The following is a 19,766-nucleotide window of genomic DNA, read 5'->3' as shown; positions in this document are numbered from 1 at the left end:
GCTCAGATGGTAAAGCGTCTGTCTACAATGCGGGAGACCCGGGTTCAATCCCTGGGTCGGGAAGATCCGCTGGAGAAGGAAATGGCAATCCACTCCAGTACTGTTGCCTAGAAAATCCCATGGACAGAGGGGCCTGGTAGGCTACAGTCCATGGGGTCACAAAAAGTAGGACACGACTGAGTGACTTCACTTACTTCTACTTTAGACTGAGAATTAGGGTGCTGAGGTATAATGCTATTAGGATTCTTAGAATAACTATTATTCTTAGAATAAATATTATCTTAGGGACTAATAGGAATATATATAAGATTTTCCAAAAGTCATGTTTTCCTCCTTGAGAATTAGGTATCCAGTTGACATTTTTTGAATATCACTAAAAACTCTAAGAACCACATCCTGACTTAAGGTTACTTGTAATGGCAAGACCATACATTTAGTATTTATTTTAATAATACTTCTTACCTGGAGATTTTTGCCAAGAGAGAGAGACTGGGGGTGAGAAATAGTTTTCAGCTCAGTAACCACTGACTTCTTCATATTTCCTCTAAATTATGATTTAAACATGAACAATCCCTTCTATAGCTCATCTTACCCCTTCACTATTGTATTCTAGGCAGTTAATAGGAGCTAACTGGCACTTTCAATATCCTGTCTGGAAATTTCATAGCCATATCCACTAGCTCAATGTGAGGACTTTTTATCTTCCGCTTTAATGCATTCAAGAGTTTTGCTGATTATTCTGCACTTAACTTAGGTCTACTTAATTAAGTTTTGTGATAGAAATTTTCTCACTGTCCTTTCAGAATTTATTAGCAGTTTCTCTTCAGATCTTTGCCTGCTACCCAGTTTCAAAATCAATGCCACTTAATTTCAGGTTTCTGTTACAGAAGCATCTCCCTCTGTGTCAATTTATATTGTGATAATCTCTTTTTTTTTTCCTCTCTCATTTTATTTTTTTAGTTTTTTTTTTATTTTTTTTATTTAAAAAATCTTTAATTCTTACATGCGTTCCCAAACATGAACCCCCCTCCCACCTCTCTTGCACCAAAAGTCGCTATTCAAAATTTGGTGACTTAATGACCATTTTATATTTTTTCACAATTGTTCAATACTGCTTGGGGCCATCTGGACATATATTCTTCTTGTCTTGCCAGTGGTCACTTGTTTGTATGCATATCTCTTAAACCAGTTGCCAGAGTTTGGGCTTCCTTTCCCCATGTCATCTCAGATGGTCTCCCTTTCCACAGGAGTGCTCTAGCTGATTGCTCCCTGGGGATCTTCTTTCAGGGTTGGAGGATTTCTTACATGATAGCTCTGATTTCCAAAATGCAAACATAGAACCTGCCAGGCCTTCTTAAAGCTCAGGCCAAGGACTGACACAAGGCCATCTCCACCAGATTCTCTTAGTTAACATGGGGCCAGCCCACATTCATGCAGAAGGAATGAAACAAAGAGCAGTTACTAGGACACATGATTAATTTAGGTAAAATCACAGGCAACAGACCATTTTAGGCTAATGTTCGCCAGTTCTGGAAGGTGTACATAGAACACACTATAGCCATAATGTATTAGGAATGATCTACTAAAAATCAAATAACTGCACTTAATTACCATATGTAACAAGGAGAATCCAGAGAGAGAGAAAGCATGCTTCATGTACATTCTCAGGGATCATACCATGGGCCCTTTTCTTTCTGTCTTTTCATTCTCTGATTCTCAGTAGGCTGGCTTTCCTCTTCATCTACCCTGGCTAATGATTAACATGAGGCTGATTTAGATCCACTTGTCAAGATGTTAGTGCAGGTGGAAAAGCTATAAATGGGACAAAATAGATTGTGAGTCAGGTTGTTATTAGAAAAGCAAAACTAGGAGACTTTTACATCCTTTTCATTGGACAGGTTTGTATCATCTGGCTACTCCCAGCAGTATGGGAGAAACTGCAAGCTAGAAAGATGCTGATCATTTCCTGTCACTTCAAAAACATTTGATAAGTAGGCTATTTGGCAAAAACCTATAGCTTTAGGAAAAATAAATTTAATATACAAGAATATTGGTGTGTTTTGGATACTCTTTAATTCCTTCAGCAAAAGGGTATACACGGTTATAACATTGTTTGGAAATAATTTGTACACAGAGATGAAAAATAAATGTAACTCCGGTAGCAAGTGCTGTCTGTCAGTAGTCTGTAATCCAAATTGTGCTAAGTTGCTTCAGTCATGTCTGCCTCTGTACGACTCTATGGACTAAAGCCCACCAGGCTCCTCTGTCCATGGGATTCTCTAGGCAGGAATACCAGAGTGGGTTGCTATGCCCGCCTCCAGGGGTCTTCCTGACCCAGGGATAAACCCATATCTCTTACATCTCCTGCATTGGCAGATGGGTACTTGCTTGGTAAATCCCACGTACAAAAGAGACTGACAGGCTACACTCCATGGGGTTTCAAGAGTTGAAAATGAATTGTGACTTAACAAAAACAACAATGGTGGAAAAGTCAACTATTACTATATTCCAAATAATAGGAGAAACGATGATTATTTGGTGCCCTTTTCAAGAACTTCCTATTAAATGTTCTCAGACAGTTAATATGATACTGTTCAATGGCAAAGATTAAATATAATATTTGCATTCACATCAATAGGGGCCTACTGGCTCTCATTCAAATCAATTATGTTTATTGCTTAGGTTCATGGCCATCAAGCTGGAGATTGAACTTCTCAGTTTCCCTTGTGGCTAGGTATGCCTACTGCCTAAATTCTTACTAAAGGGACACAGCATCAAATACATCTTAAATATGATTGCCAATAACTCGGTTTCTTTACCTTGCTCCCAAATGAAAATGGTAATGACCAGAACAACATTTATAACTTTGTGATGTGGATTGTTGCTCAGTCACCAAATCATGTCCAACTTTTTGTGACCCCATGGACTGAAGCATACCAGGCCTCTCTGTCTCTCACCATCTCCCAGAGTTTGCCCAAGTCCATGTCCAGTGAGTTTGTGACGCCATCCAGCCATCTCATCCTCTGTCACCCTCTTCTCCTTCTGCTTTCACTCTTTCCCCGTATCAGGGGCTTTTCGAATGAGTCGACCCTTTGCATCAGGTGGCCAAATATTGAAGCTTCATCTTCAGCATCAGTCCTTCTGACTTCCTGATGAATATTCAGGGTTGATTTTCTTTAGGACCAATTGTGGTGTAGATAGCAAAGCCAATTTGCTGGCTGCCTGTATTGTTTCATGGAACATTGAATTCCTGGACCTACAATATACGTGTTTAGACACAAAAATGATGAGATTTATTTCTTTAACAAATTATTCTTTACTCTAGCCAATAAAGACTTGTGTATTGGAAGGCTTGCTGCCTGCCACAAAAGCCTAACAACAACAACAAAAAGTGTGGGTGTTACATTGCAGTCAGAGTGAAGGTAGTGCATTTATTTAAAATGTCACCTCTGGTAACTGGAAGAGCACACAGCTTGCCTAAGGAGCCTGCAGGTCTAAGAGAAGCTATTGGAAAGAGTCAGAATGTTGCCATGTGTTAGCTCTTTATTGCTGCAGTTAGCCAGCTTATTTCAGGAATTAATGAGCTCAAGCAAGAACCAGACAATTTTCAAGCATAGATTGAAGGGAATAGAAGGAATTTTGAAATGAAGGCTCTGATTGTTTCTATCATCCTAGCAGTAGGAAATAACCCTGCTGCATAGACCCTTTCTACCAGGGCCCGTTAAGAATTCTCAGCACAACAAATGAATCTGTAGATGATTTGTGCCAATGAGCAGATTAAGGGTGTTGCTTTCCAAATAAGCCTATTGTTTTATATGGTTTTATGTTTTCAATAGAGCCATCATTAAAATGATAGCACATGCTACTCACTGACTGAAGAAGAGAGCCATTCCATAAGAGCAGGTTTAATAATGATCTCCAAAAAGAACCTTGGAGGTGGTTTCATGCACATGGAAATAACTGGAACAATTGCACCAGAAGCTCACTGAGTTGTTTTTTTTTTTTTTTTTTCAGGAATTGTTTCACTAAGAAAGTCATATATTCAGCCTTCAAAAATTCTCTAGCTCCCAAATCAATGGGAACAGAAACAGGCTATAAACACTGGCTGTGCTCCTGAGAAAAGCAATCTCTTTAATTTCCATGCAGATGTGACTAGGGATGATATACAATAAGAATACATTTTTTTTTTTCAAAGAGAAAGCCAGGGGCCACAAAGGAGATAAATTTTTTTCCAATAAGCAGAAATGACTTTTAAGCAAGAAACTTACTTTACTGTTGGGCAAAGAGTCTTTGCAGTTCTTTTCCAGCAAAATAGCATTGCTTTGACAAGGGACTGCCTGTCTGATCATTCTTTACTTTTCTAAATTGAAAAAAAAATATTATAATTGCAATATTCTTACTCCAAGTAAGTTATACATTTGGTGTGAATAATAAGCAGATAATTTATCTTGTGGTGAGGACTTCTCCTAAATATCCTCGTATTTGAGAATCTCTGACTCTTGAGAGTCCTTTGGACTGCAAGGAGACCCAACCAGTCCATTCTAAAGGAGATTAGTCATGGGTGTTCATTGGAAGGACTGATGGTAAAGCTGAAACTGCAATACTTTGGCCACCTCATGCGAAGAGTTGACTCATTGGAAAAGACTCTGATGCTGGGAGGGATTGGGGGCAGGAGGAGAAGGAGAACGACAGAGGATGAGATGGCTGCATAGCATCACTGACTCGATGGACATGAATTTGGGTGAACTCTGGGAGTTGGTGATGAACAGGGAGGCCTGGCGTGCTGTGATTATGGGGTCGCAAAGAGTCGGACACGACTGAGCGACTGAACTGAACTGATAATGAATAACATCACCAGTTGATTTCCTTGTAAATGTTGCTATTCAGTTACTAAGTCATGTCCGACTCTATGCGACACCATAGACTGCTGCACTCCTCTGTCCTCCACCGTCTCCTGGAGTTTGCTTAAGTTCATGTCCATTGAGTCTGTGATGCTATCTAACCACCTCATCTTCTGTCACCCCCTTCTCCTTTTGCCGTCAGTCTTTCCCAGGCATCAGGGTCTTTTCCAATGAGTTGGTTCTTCACATTAGGTGGTCAAAGTATTGGAGCTTCAGCATTAGTCCTTCCAATGAATATTCATCCTTGCAGAAGGGGTGATGCATTTAGGAAAAAAAGATATGCATCAATACTCTGGTGGAAGATTGTGACACAGACTGTTCTCTTTTCCTCCTCTTAGTATTAGGTTGGTCCACATGTAACTGTGGTTTCAGACCATGAATTTTAAATCCTTATACCTAGACTCAAAGACATCTTTATTCATCAAAATAAGAACCATTAAAATCAACATATTTTTGATAATGAGAAGTAAGTTTGTTTTTCCCATAGCATAAAGTCTGTGCTTTGGGATTTGACAAGGTCTCGAAAGCATCTTCTGCTTCCTGTTGGTTGTGGAAACATCTTCCCTGCAAAAATTTGTCGAGATGCTTGAAGAAGTGGTAGTCAGTTGGTGAGAGGTCAAGTAAATATAGCAGATGAGGCAAAACTTCTTGGCCCAATCCGTTCAACTTTTGAAGTGTCCATTGTTCTATGTGCAGTCAAGCATTCTCCTGGAGAATTGGGCCCTTTCTGTTGACCAATGCTGGCTCTAGGCATTGCAGTTTTTGGTGCATCTCATTGATCTGCTGAACATACTTCTCAGATAAAACAGTTTCATAGGGATTTAGAAAGCTATAGTGGATCAGTGGGCAGCAGACCACCGAACAGTGACCGTGACTTTTTTTGGTGCAGGTCTGGCTTTGGGAAGTGATGTGGGGCTTCTTCTCAGTGCACCTACTGAGCTAGTCATTGCCCATTGTCATGTACAATCCACTGTTTGTTACATGTCACAATGTGCTCGAGAAACGGTTCTTTATTGTTGCACAGAATAAGAGAATATGACATATCAAAATTATGATTATTCTATTTATTTGCAGTCAGGTCATGAGGCATCCCTGGAGGGCTTCCCTGGTGGCTCAGAGGGTAAAGTGTCTGCCTGCAATGCAAGAGAACTGGGTTCAATCCCTGGGTTGGGGAGATCCCCTGGAGAAGGAAATGGCAACCCACTCCAGTATTCTTGCCTAGAAAATCTCATGGATGGAGAAACCTGGTAGATTACAGTTGATGGGATTGCAAAGAGTCCTATACGACTGAGCGGCTTCACTTTCACTTTCATGAGGCATCCACTTATTGAGCTTTTTCACTTTTCCAAATTGAAGCATCAAATGCTGGATGACCATAGAATGATCATTGTTGAGTTCTTCAGCAACTTCTCCTGTAGTTGTAAGAGGATCAGCTCTGAGGATTGTTCTCCATTGGTCATTGTCAACATCCAATGGCTAACCACTGCACTTCTCATCTTCAAGACTCTAATCTCCTTTGCAAAACTTCTTATCACTGCACTGAACATTCTTTAGCAGTTTCTGAGCCAAATGCTTGTTGATGTTGCAAGTTGACTTTGTTGCTTGAGGACCCATTTTGAACTCAATAAGAAAATCATTCAAACTTGCTTTTTGTCTAATATGATTTCTACAGTCTAAAGTAAATATAAAATAAGCAGCAAGCAATGTCATTAACAACAAAAACAAAAACAAAAAGTGAGCAATATGCATGAAAATGATGTATAACATAACCACATTTATTTAAGAATGTATTCAAATATCAAATGGCAAATTTCAACAATGCAAAAATGGCAATTACTGTGCACCAACCCTGTAATAACTCCTGTAAGCCCCTCCATTATAGTTTAAACTGGCATATGCCATCTAGAAACAGGTACTTTACTAAACTTTAGACAAAGGGATATGCAGAGAAGTGATATATGCAACCTCTACATCACATATTTGGGGAAAATGCTGCTTGCTCTTTAATATCTTTTCTTCCCCTCACGGTGAACCTGTTGGATTGTATCTTTTATACATGGCACATAGATATATGTCCCATCCCTCATGTTCTTACAATCAGGCATCCTCAAAGTTTACTGGATTCTATGTTGTCAGCTTGTCAATTTTGTTTGAGACTTGTGATTATCCTGACAAATGGAGTATAATGAAAGTGATGGACTAGGAATTCTGAGTCCAGTTCATAAAAAAGAAAGAAAGAAAGAAATTGTTTCCATTTGGCTTCTGCTTCTGGATGTTCAACTTTGGAATGTAGACACTATGCTGTAAGGGAGTGCAGGACATACGGAGAGACCATACTTTGATGCTCTTTTCAATATCCATAGCCAAGTTCTCAGAGAATAGTCTGTATCAATTGCCAGCTATGTAAATGAGCAAAAGGTCATAAAATTCAAGCCTCACAAGGCAATGAAAGAATATGAAAAAAATGAATCTGAACACTGGATGTGACCTTGTGGCACAGAGATTTCTATTTGGATTACTTTCCCTCCTCTTAATGTTTTGAACGAGAAACAAGTATTTATCTTATTGGAAACTTTGAAGTTTGAGGATCAAATATAGTGGTAGTATAAGACTGAAGCTTTCATAGCCTCCTCCTACTGTAGGATGTTTGGGTAACATAGAGCTTTGCCCATATGGTAGTCTATGTCTGTATGTGTGTGCTGCTGCTGCTGCTGCTAAGTCACTTCAGTCATGTCCAACTCTGTGCGATCCCATAGACGGCAGCCCAACAGACTCCCCCATCCCTGGATCCTCCAGGCAAGAACACTGGAGTGGGTTGCGATTTCCTTCTCCAATGCATGAAAGTGAAAAGTGAAAGTGAAGTCGTTCAGTCATGTCTGACTCTTAGTGACCCCATGGACCACAGTCAACCAGGCTCCTCCGTCCTTGGCATTTTCCAGGCAAGAGTACTGGAGTGGGGTGCCATTGCCTTCTCTGATGTGTGTGCTAGTTGCTTCAATTGTGTCCAGCTCTATCAACTCCATGGACTACAACCCACCAGGCTCTTCTGTCCATGGAATTCTCCAGGCAAGAATACTGGAGTGGGTAGCCAATCCTTTCTCCAGGGTTTCTTCCCTGACTTAGGGATCAAACCCTGACATCCTACATTGCAGGTGGATTCTTTACTATCTGAGCCACCAGGGAAGTCCAAAACAAATATGTTCTAATTCTGGAGGTCAGAACTCAAAAATCAGAATATTGGGAGGACCTGGATCCTTCTGAAGGCTTAGTGATCAGCCCATTCCCTTGCCTCTTCCAGCTTTCACAGGCTGCCTGCATCCTTTGGCTTATCCTGGCCCACTCCAACCTCTGGTCTTATTGCCACCTCATTGTATTTTTTTTTTTTTAATTTTCTTCCCCACTTCTTATCTTTAGTCTGCCTCTTGTAAGACCTCTGTGATTCATTAGGCCACCAGGATAATCCAGAATAACCCCCGTCTCAAAATGTTTAACTTCTGCAATGTCTTATTATGCAAATTAATATATTCCCAGGTTCCAGGATTTTGGACATGGAACATCTTTGAGAATCCATCATCAATCTACTGCAGTCCCCATGAAACATACAATCTCTTCAGAAATGTTGAAAACATCTTTAATGAGAATTAGTTCCTTAAAAACATCACTTAATAGTGTTAGAAAAGTTTATTAATGTTATTTTAGTCCATATTCTCCAGTGAAAATGTTCACTCTGTGATTTTTGCCTGCACTATTTGGGATACAACCTTGAGGTAGCCAAAGTCATTTTCCTTTCTCCTTTCATTCCTTTATGAAAATTGTTATTATAGCTCACGTTAATACCTTATCTGCCTTCAGGTAGAGAGAGAGAGAGAGAGTTCTAAAAGTAAATAAGTCACGCAGAGGAATCATTGGATATCTCTTAAGTATATTTCTGTTACTCTATTTACATTAAGGGGGCTTTTCCGGTGGGTAAAGTGGTAAAGAATCTGCCTGCGATGCAGGAGCCGCAGGAGCCACAGGATTCCATATCTGAGTTTGGAAGATCCCCTGGAAAAGGGTGTGGCAACCCACTCCAGTATTCTTGCCTGGAGAATCCCATGGACAAAGGAGCCTGGGGGGTTAGAGTCCACGGGTCACAAAGAATCAGACACAGGTGAAGCAACTTGGCAGGCACACACATGTTCATTTAAAAAGACCTTGTGATGGTGTTACCAACAAAACGTGTTAACAGTTCCCAGGAACTATATATATTAATATAATCTAGGTAATAAAATAAAGCCTAACTTTTTTTTCCCCCTTCTGTGTTTAATCTGTTCTGGCTCACAGAGGGCCGTGTGCAGAAGCCTCACATCTGGCACTTCAGACCAGAATTTCTTCTGTGAAAAAGACCTCCTCTGACACCTCAGCTCAGGATACCATTTGCAGAAGTCGCTGTTGCTACACAAGACGTTTAATCCAAGATGGTGATGGTAGGCCACGTGCAGAGGCGCTCAGACCTCTGAGCAGCGCAACTGCACAAGCCTCGCGAGAACTCCTTGCCTGTTGAGGAAAACCTCAAATGCAGCCTCCGAGGGCCTGTTGGGAAGACTATGGGTGCTAGAGTGAGAGCTCACACCTTTTCAGAACTGAACTCGATATTGTTTCATTAGTACGAGTTACACCAGGAGGACACTTTTTGGAGCCTAACTGCCAAGGATTGCTAACAAACTTTGGCCCACCCTGGCTCCAACAGGAAGACAGCAGAGACGTTGGGAGGTTTGTTTGAGGATGCCTGGATCTGGTTTCAGTTTACTGTGATGGGGTACAATGGCGTCAGCCTGCAGTTGAATTCCGAGCAACTCTGCCCAACCACCTGAGAGTGGTGCACACACCGCATTGCCCACAGGGTCGTCTGTACTGTTCATCTGTATCGTTGGGGGTTGAAGACAAACTCGCTGGAATCTGCCTGCTGCCCCTGGCTGTCCTTCCTTCGGTGAAGGATGCCCTGGATGACGGGGACCTGTGGATGAGAGGGAAGCCTCAACACTCTGCCCATTGTCTCCCCTGATTCCTGAACTAAGCAGTAGCAGATGCACCAGCGCTTTTTGTGCTCCCAGCCTCCAAGATTAACAGTAGATTTTGCCTTGTCACTTCCGGTTTGGTAAAGAACGCTGAGCAGCCCTGAGAAGCCGCTGTTGCAGCACAAGATGTGCAGCAGGAGCTGAGACCCAGAAAGGCCCAGGTAGTGAGGATTAGCTGATAAAACTGGTTGAAGATGCTGGACCTGAATTTCTGAAGTGAGCTTGAGGCACTTTGAGCCACTTAACCAGATTCTGAGCTGCTGGTGAGAAGAGGAAACACTGACTTCCACCCTCTAGAGGCAAACCTTGGGTGTTTCTTCATCGTTGGAGGTTCTTCAGGCTCTTCTCCCAGCAATAGCACAGACTACCAGCTGCCCCAGTGATCTGGTGAGTACCTCATGGGAATCCCTTGTGCATTTAGCTCTCAGTGGGCTGGGAGTCTGAAAGTTCCTCCCGTGTGGCTGCAAGGGAAAAAAGAAGACTCCCATTATTAGAGGTGAAAGATCTCACATCTATTCTATATAGGCTGTATAACACAGCTGTATCTTAGGAGGTGAAAATCAGATTGTCTCAATTCATAATATATTGTAAGTGAGACAGGAAGGCTCTTCCAAAAGGAGAGCAGTTTATTTCTATTGGAATATACCTGTCTAAGTGAAAGCATTATGAGGTATGAATAGATACATCTAATAAGCTCTCATGACAGGATTTTATTTTCTTTTTGCATGTATACTGAGCATATCTCTTCTGAGTGCCATTGAAGCCTAAAATTTCCATATACACATTAATTATATTTAGCATTAACCCCTGTTAAAGTGAAAGTATTAAAATATTAATTTAACATATGATCATTATTTAAAGGAGTTTGGGCTTTCAAAATATGTAAAAACAATGAAACTATTTATAATAAAACAGATTTTGTGGAAAACCTAACAGTAAAGGCAAAAATTAATGTAATGCTTTCTCTGCATTATCTAGCAGGAATAGTTTTGCAGCAATAATTAACCTGAAACTGTCAGGTTCTGTGGACTTGGTATGAATTAGAAGATGATAACTAGGCTACTCCTAATTTTAACTTATCTTCAATATGATACCATAGGACATATTTCACAAAGTTTTAGTTGTATTTATGTGTGCTTGTTAAGGAGAGCAGCAACAATAATTTTAAAGATTTTAAGAAACAAATTTAACAGTTAATATTTTTAAAGCAAGCACAGTCTTATGCATATTTACATTTTGATTGAGAAGTGACTAGTAGATCTCCTTCTGCCCTTTAAAGCTCATTTACTTCTCCAATTTAAGTACAATATTCACTGTTCAAATTATCATGATTTATAGAGCAGATTCTTCCCTTATTCTAGCAGGATACTTTATTATTTAATTACAAAACTTTTCCTAATTACCCTAAAAGTCAGTTATATTTGTAATAAACTCTATATTCTTTAAATAACTTAAATACTAACATAATACAGAAAGGACAACTCAGTAAAATAAAACATCTTTATCAGTTTAGGATTGCACAATTTCTCTGAAGTTTTCAGGAAGAAGTCTTAGCCATGCTTTATTTGCTAGCTAAGTTTTGCTAAATTAAGTTTATTTCCATGCCAATCATATTTGATTTTTTAAAAGGATGACATTATATAGACAAAATGTAAATTTAAATATTTATATTTAAAATATAAATATTTTTGTCCCATGAATATAATGTAGCTACTATCATCTGATGTAAAGAACAAAGATTTAATGGAAACAAATTCTATTAAGATACAAAATGTAAAATGATGAGCTTGAACAATCACCTACAGTGCCTGAAAAACCTGCTGAAAGTTTTCCTTTAATTTCTTATGTGTGTGTTAGACGCTCAGTCTTATGTGACTCTTTGCTACCCCATGGACCACAGCTCACCGACAGGCTGCTCTCTGTCCATGGAATTCTCCAGGCAAGAGTACTGGAGTGGGTTGCCATTTCCTTCTCCTTAATTGCTTATGAAGCTACAACAAAGAGATAAAATGTGACTGTCACTTTAATTTCATAGAGAAATGAGAACATATACCAAGATCTAGAAATCGGTGGTTGCAAAAGGAAGAGACTGATATAACCAACATCGGTAAGAAAGATTTTTAAGTATGTTCTTGGACTACATTTTTTCCATTACCTACCCTACACTAAGGAGAAGGCAACGGCACCCCACTCCAGTACTCTTGCCTGAAAAATCCCATGGATGGAGGAGCCTGGTAGGCTGCAGACCATGGGGTTGCTAGGAGTCCGATTTGACTGAGAGACTTCACTTTCACTTTTCACTTTCATGCATTGGAGAAGGAAATGGCAGCCCACTCCAGTGTTCTTGCCTGGAGGATCCCAGGGACAGGGGAGCCTAGTGGGCTGCTGTCCATGGGGTTGCATAGAGTTGGACACGACTGAAGCGACTTAGCAGCAGCAGCACCCTACAATAAAGCAATTTCAGTGGTACCTAAACAAGGAACTTGAATAAATACATTTTCCAAAACCTTAAGATTTTACTTCACATGCATTCTTTAGTCCTAAATTCTAGACTTATTTATCGCATTGACTACAAAAATAGAAAGAAATAATCATCAATTTGAGAGAAAATTTTTCTGAACCCCCAAAAGCTCAATACTGATGTGCCTCACCTATAAACTAATCTATTTCTAAAACAGACTATAACATTGAATTCATAATTCCTGTGGCATGAGACTTTCTCAGTACATTTACTTTATTATGGAAATTAGCCCATCTCATATGCACAGGAAGTAACACAGGATTAATTCTAGGACATGGAGAAGTTCAACATGATCAAGGATATGGCACAGATGTGCAACTAAATGTATTAGGGAAACTTCCAGTGAGAAAAGAGAGTTCAAGTTCAGAAGAGCAGGTGACTACCATGAAAAGTTGAATATTATCACCTCAAAATTCACCTAGGAAAAATATGCATTCCTCTGTCCTCATATAAGATGCAAGAGAGGAAAATTGCAACTTGAGCCTTGATTTTATAGTCATAATACAAAGATGAATAAACACACAAAATCAAAGTTGAATGAATAAAGTATGACAGATTAAGGACAATAATCAAGTTCAATGTATATATGATTGTATTTCTAAAAATACTTTTAATCAGGGATAAAATGTAAAGTAAGAAAGTACTTTACAAATAAGAAAATACTCAGAGATAAAATGGGACATGAAATCATGAGGTAAGAGAGGGCAATAGAAAATAGGCAGGTATATTTTTTACAAGTAAAAAGGCTTGCTGAAGTTAATAATATAAAATGTATATACAATTTTTAAGAAGCCAATAGAAATATATTTGCCATTGAGAATATTAACCATTCTTATGCAGGAAAAAGCCATGCATTGTTTTTCATTAAAATAAAACAAAGTAAATTTTAGATATATCATTATATAGATACATGATCATAATTTATGAATAAATATATTTGGAAAAAATTTAGATTTGCTGAAAACATGCCAAGAAAATACAGTTTCCATAAACCCTTCATTTAATGTTCCTAATATTATATAATCATGGTAGGTTTTTCAAAAACAAGAAATTAACACTGGTACAGTATTGGTAAATAAGCATGAGACATTTGAATTTCTGCAGTTTTTCCACTAAGTTTTTTTCTTTCTAGGATTCTATTCAGGATGCCACCAGTTTATTCAATCATCATGCTTCCTTGGTATCCTATGATCTGTGACAGTCTTCTTTAGCTTTTCATGATCTCAACTGGTTTAGAATATCTCTTAATTTGAGTCTTTCTGATTTCCTCATGGTTGCACTGAGTTTATAATCTTTCATGAAGAATGCCACAGTAGCCAAGTTTCCCTCTTATCAAAATATATTGGCAATTAATTGTATCAATATGATTTTCACTATGAAAATCAACCTTGATCCATGATATCAACCTTGATCAGTTCAGTAAACTTGGAAAATAAAAATATACAGCAAATATTTAACTGACAGTGAAATATTTATGAACTTTCTATATAAACTAATTCAGATATGAATTTGTTTAAATATATATCTTTATAAATTGTATCAGTATAAGTGCATATGCATACATATAAATATATAATTACATGTTTTATTCATCTATGCATGTACATATTTAAAACTAGATGTGGCTACCTCAGTTTTTAAAATTATGTTTCAAGTGACTGTGACTGTGAAAGTTGCTCAGTCGTGTCCGAATCTTTGTGACCCCATGGACTATACAGTCCTTGGAATTCTCCAGGCCAGAATACTAGATTGGGTAGCCTTTCCCTACTGCAGGGGATATTCCCAACCCAGGGATCAAACCCAGTCTACCGCATTGCAGTGAGATTCTTTACCACCTGAGCCACAATTTTTCAAGTACAAAAGCAATTAAATAGAAAATTATAGTCTGTAAATATATGTAACAAAATAATATTAATAGAAAAATTGTTAATGATCTTAGCATCTGAAAAATGTAAGCAAACAAATTAAGTCTTCAACAGCGAGTCGGTGAACAAAAGTAGAACAACAGACAACATATTGTAGCAACAGAAAATAAACTCAAGAGATTAGATTAATATTAATTTTTTTAAAGTTCTACCTCACATATTAAATGAAAAAATACCCAGCCAATGTAAAACATACAGTTTTAATACAAAACTAGAGCCTATAAAAATCACTTATTTGCCACTGTTATAGTAGAAATAAAAATTGAATGCTCGGATTATGGTGGGAGATTAAATAGTTGCAGTTATTTTTTTTTCCTAAGAGCAATTTGTATTTCTTTATAAATATGCATGTCTAGTAAAATTTTCAATTGTATTTAATATTTTTTTTCCTTAGAGTACATTGGACCATAAACAAAATGACTTTAAGAATGATCATCATGGTGACATCTAAACAGTAAGTTGAAAACTCCCTAAATGCTTAACAGGGACAATAAAAATCTACTATAAAAATAAATTCAATGCTATGTTTTCATTAACTAGTCCAATTAAAGAACACTGGGATAGAAAAAAGAATAAAATTGCTAAGTAGAAATGAAATTCATGTTATTTAATAATGTTTGTCATACCATAACAATATTGTTATAAAGAAAAAAAAAAAAAACAAGAACTATATGTATGAAGTCCAGAAATTTATACACCCAAATGCAGGTATTATTTAACAGTAAAACCAGACTAGTAAATATTTTATTATTTTTCTCATTATTTTAAATATAAGTGCATGTATTTTTTACTTCTGTAATGAGAAGTAATTAGCTAACATGAGGTACAATGGGAGAAGGAAATGGCAACCCACTCCAGTGTTCTTGCCTAGAGAATCCCAGGGATGGGGGAGCCTAGTGGGGGCCGTCTGTGGGGTTGCACAGAGTCAGACATGACTGAAGCAACTCAGCAGCAGCAGAGATACAATGAGACATGATGTTTCTCCTGATAATGACATATATAAAAAGTAGTTTTCTCTTGTCTTTGAATGAAGATTGAGATTTCATTGTATACTGCTGATGTGTGGATATACAGTACCACACAGGTTTTTTTGAACCTCAGTTTTACTCAGTATATAGCAAGAGCTTTACATTTATTTCACTCTGAAGAATCTGTTTTGAAATAGACTTTTATTGGTTGCATTTATATCTGAAGTATAATATTAATGAAAATTGGACATTCACTAATACAATGACAATAGCAAACAGGTGAAATTCACTTTGTATATCATGTTTGGATTACATTTTTGTTTATTTTGGGTGCAGGAATATAGCTAAGCTTTAAACACCATTGAGTCTGAAGATCTACTAGGAAAGCAGGGAGACAAACATATTAATAGAGGCTCAGAACGGATTGAAAGGTGACCTATAACAGGGAAGGAGGCTCCCAGATCTGCAACATTGACTGAGGTTGTTGAAATTTATAGGGAACATTTAGTGATGCTCTGTGAATTCTAAAAAAAGGGTGCAGTGGAGCATCAGGCATTGTAAAACTTCTCAGTAAAAGGCCACTTAGTAGGTAAGGCACTCACTTGGTCTGGTCAGGAATGAATTGCATGACTTGACAAATGTAAATTAGACCAAGTGTTCAGGTCCATTCAGTTCTTTTCAGTCACTCAGTCATGTCCGACTCTTTGCAACTCCATGGACTGCAGCACCACAGGCCTCCCTGTCTATCACCAATTCCTGGAGTTTACTCAAACTCATGGGCATTCAGTTGGTGAAACCATCCAACCATCTGATCCTGTCTTCCCCTTTTCCTCCCACCTTCAGTCTTTCCCAGCATTAGGGTCTTTTCAGATGAGTCAGCCTTTCACATCAGGTGGTGAAAGTATTGGAGTTTCAGCTTCAGCATCAGGCCTTCCAATGAATATCCAGGACGGATTTCACTTAGGATGGACTGGATGGATCTCCTGTAGCCCAAGGGACTCTCAAGAATCTTCTCCAACACCACAGTTCAAAAGCATCAGTTCTTCAGTGCTCAGCCTTCTTTATAATCCAACTCTCACATCCATACATGACTACTGGAAAAACAATAGCTTTGACAATACAGACCTTTGATGGCAAAGTAATGTCTCTGCTTTTTAATATGCTGTCTAGGTTGGTCATAACTTTTCTTCTAAGGAGCAATCGTCTTAATTACATGGCTGCAGTGATTTTGGAGTGATCTGCAGAACTGATTTTGCAGATGTGATCTGCAGTAATTTTGGAGCCCTCAAAAATAAAGTCTGTAACTGTTTCCACTGTTTCCACGTCTATTTGCTCTGAAGTGATGGGACCAGATGCCATGAACTTAGTGTTCTGAATGTTGAGTTTTAAGCCAACTTTTTCACTCTCCTCTTTCACTTTCATCAAGACTCTCTTCAGTTCTTCACTTTCTGCCATAAGGGTGGTGTCATCTGCATATCTTAAGTTATTGTATTTCTTCAGGCAGTCTTGATTTCAGTTTGTGCTTCATCCAGCCCAGTGTTTCTCATGATGTACTCGCATATAAGTTAGAGAAACAGGGTAAAAATAAATAGCCTTGATGTACTTCTTTCCCTATTTGGAACCAGTCTGTTGTTCCATGTCCAGTTCTAACTGCTTCTTCCTGACCTGCATACAGATTTCTCAAGAGGCAGGTCAGGTGGTCTGTATTCCCATCTCTTTAAGACTTTTCCACAATTTGTTGTGATCCACACTGTCAAAGGCTTTGGCATAGTCAATAAAGCAGAAATACATGTTTTTCTGGAACTCTCTTGCTTTTTTGATGATCCAGTGGATGTTGGCAATTTGATCTCTGGTTCTTCTGCCTTTTCTATATCCAGCTTGAACATCTGGAAGTTCACAGTTCACATACTGTTGAAGCCTGGCTTGGAGAATTTTGAGCATTACTTTGCTAGCATGTGAGATGAGGGCAATTGTGTGGTAGTCTGAGCATTCTTTGACATTGCCATTCTTTGAGATTGGATTGAAAACTGACCTTTTCCAGTCCCATTGTCACTGCTGAGTTTTTCAAATTTGCTGGCATAATGAGTGCAGCATTTTCGCAGCATCATCTTTTAGGATTTGAAATAGCTCAACTGGAATTCCATATCCTCCACTAGTTTTGCTGGTTTTGATGATTCCTAAGGCATCACATCACTTGACTTTGCATTCCAGGTTGTCTGGCTCTATGTAAGTGATCACACTGTTGTGATTATCTGGGTCCTGAAGATCTGTTTTGTATAGTTCTGTGTATTCTTGCCACCTCTTCTTAATATCTTCTGCTTCTGTTAGGTCCATACCATTCCTGTCCTTTATTGTGCCCATCTTTGCATGAAATGTTCCCTTGGTATTTTTAATTTTATTGAAGAGATCTCTGGTCTTTCCCATTCTCTTGTTTTGCTCTATTTCTTTGCATTGATTACTAAGGAAAACTTTCTTATATTTCCTTGCTATTCTTTGGGACTCTACATTCAGCTGGGTATATCTTTCTTTTTCTCCTTTGCCTTTTGCTTCTCTTCTTTTTACAGCTATTTGTACGGCCTCCTCAGACAACCATTTTGACTTTTTGTATTTCTTTTTCTTGTGGATGGTCTTGATCTCTGCCTCCTGTACAATGTCATGAACCTCAGTCTATAGTTCTTCAGGCACTCTATCAGATCTAATCACTTGAATCCATTTTTCACTTCCACTGTATAATTGTAATGGAATTTAGGTAATATCTGAATGGTCTAGTGGTTTTCCCTACTTTCTTTAATTGAAGTTTGAATTTGGCAATAAGGAGATCAGGATCTGAGCCACAGTCAGCTCCTGGTCTTGCTTTTGTTGACTGTATAGAGCTTCTCCATCTTTGGCTGCAAAAATATAATCAGTCTGACTATGTATTGACCATCTGGTGATGTCCATGTGTAGAGTTTCTCTTATGTTGTTGGAAGAGTGTGTTTGCTATGACCAGTGAGTTCTCTTTGCAAAACTCTATTAGCCTTCACCCTTCTTCATTTGTACTCCAAGGCCAAATCTACCTGACCAATTGTTACTTGTTACGTGAAATCTGCCTCCATATAATGTAAAGAGGGGGAAAAAAGTCTGATTCTGTTTAGGTTGTAAAGGACAGTAATAAAAACAATAGAGGTGCACGCCCTGCATGCTGACCGCTCGGGACTGTGCCTGGCGAGGCCCGGAGGCCTGCAGTTTGGCCAGCCATGTTTCTCTCCACGGCGCTACAGGCCCGCACGGCCATCCTCGCCACCCACTGGGGAAAACATATAAGAAATCTGCATAAGACAGCTGTTCAGAATGGAGCTGCTGCTGCTAAGTCACTTCAGTCGTGTCCAACTCTGTGTGACCCCATAGACGGCTAGAGGAGCCTTATTTGTGCACAGAGATACCCCTGAGAATAACCCAGAAACTCCATTTGATTTCATATCAGAAAACTATAAGAGGATAGAAGCCATTGTGAAAAACTACCCAGGAGGGCATAAGGCAGCAGTTGTGCTTCCAGTTCTGGATTTAGCCCAGAGACAGAATGGATGGCTGCCCATCTCTGCTATGAACAAAGTTGCAGAAATTTTACAAGTACCTCCAATGAGAGTGTATGAAGTAGTAATTTTTTATACAATGTATAAATGAAAGCCTGTTGGAAAGTATCACATTCAAGTCTGCACTACCACACATTGCATGCTCCAAAACCCCAACAGCATACTGGAAGCCATTCAGAAAAAAAACTTGGCATAAAGTTTGGAGAGACTACACCTGACAAACTTTTCACTTTTATAGAAGTCGAATGTTTAGGGGCCTGTGTAAATGCATCAATGGTTCAAATAAATGACAACTACTATGAGGATCTGACACCTAAAGATATTGAAGAAATTATTGATGAGCTGAAGGCTGGGAAAATCACAAAACCTGGGCCAAGGAGTGGACACTTCTCCTGTGAGCCAGCTGGAGGTCTTACCTCTTTGACTGAACCACCAAAAGGACCTGGGTTTGGTGTGCAAACAGGCCTTTAATTTATATTTGCTGTAAATATGTCAAAGGAGAAATAAAATATGAATCTCCTATCTAAAAAAAAGAAAAAGAAAACATTCACGGAACACTTAACCCTGTGCCAGGAAACATGCCAACCATTTTCACAAACATCATTTCACAGTTACTCACACATCACTTTGACGAGTTTTTGAAATGTTTCTATGCATTTGAAATGAGGCTTATTAGCAATTTGTCTGAAGTCATATATTAGCAAAAGAGAGACCCAGTTTTGAAACCCAGGCAGTCTTCCTTCAGAAACTGAGCCCTTCACCTTTACATGCTAGATATTATCAACTTAGTTTTATTATTAAATATGAAGATAGACAAGCTAT

The 19,766-nt window shown here is 38.7% G+C and overlaps 1 pseudogene; it reads left to right on the top strand.

Moving 5' to 3' along the window:
• The first annotated feature begins 7,076 nt into the window (after positions 1-7,076).
• LOC101118900 (NADH dehydrogenase [ubiquinone] flavoprotein 2, mitochondrial-like) lies at positions 7,077-19,490 on the top strand (annotated as a pseudogene).
• The last annotated feature ends 276 nt before the right edge of the window (positions 19,491-19,766 follow it).

The sequence above is a fragment of the Ovis aries genome, chromosome 16 (assembly GCF_016772045.2).
Source record: "Ovis aries strain OAR_USU_Benz2616 breed Rambouillet chromosome 16, ARS-UI_Ramb_v3.0, whole genome shotgun sequence".
Classification (NCBI taxonomy): domain Eukaryota; kingdom Metazoa; phylum Chordata; class Mammalia; order Artiodactyla; family Bovidae; genus Ovis; species Ovis aries.
This window is presented reverse-complemented; position numbering and strand designations above follow the sequence as displayed.